Source organism: Triticum aestivum, chromosome 7B, assembly GCF_018294505.1.
Source record: "Triticum aestivum cultivar Chinese Spring chromosome 7B, IWGSC CS RefSeq v2.1, whole genome shotgun sequence".
NCBI classification, from domain to species: domain Eukaryota; kingdom Viridiplantae; phylum Streptophyta; class Magnoliopsida; order Poales; family Poaceae; genus Triticum; species Triticum aestivum.
Genome location: NC_057813.1, coordinates 659,451,884 through 659,452,358, shown reverse-complemented (window position 1 = coordinate 659,452,358; position 475 = coordinate 659,451,884).

Sequence of the window (475 nt, the reverse complement as noted above, 5' to 3'; positions counted from 1 at the left end):
TCGAGGATATACAAATAACCTATGGCACGACTTGCAAAGGAGAACAGGTCAACCTAGGTCGATCTACGGATTGCGGGGGCACGCCCTAGTGCACAACGACGGCTGCCACACCAGGTACAATAAAAAACAAAATGTCTGGGCCGAATACCGCAGACCAGCTCCATCCGAACTGCATCGCGATGTAGCCCGACATAGAGGCGCTGCACACCCCCTTTGCTGCATCGATGAAGTAATGGAACACGAGTTCCAAAAAGGGTTTAAACCCGTAAACATCGAATCATATGATGGGACAACAGATCCTGGGGTGTGGATTGAAGACTTCCTTCTCCACATTCATATGGCCCGTGGTGATTATCCCCATGCCATCAAGTATCTCCCACTAAAACTCAAGGGACCAGCCTGCCACTAGTTGAATAGTCTGCCCAAAAACTCCATCGGCAGTTGGTAGAACCTGGAAGACGCATTTCTTGACAAC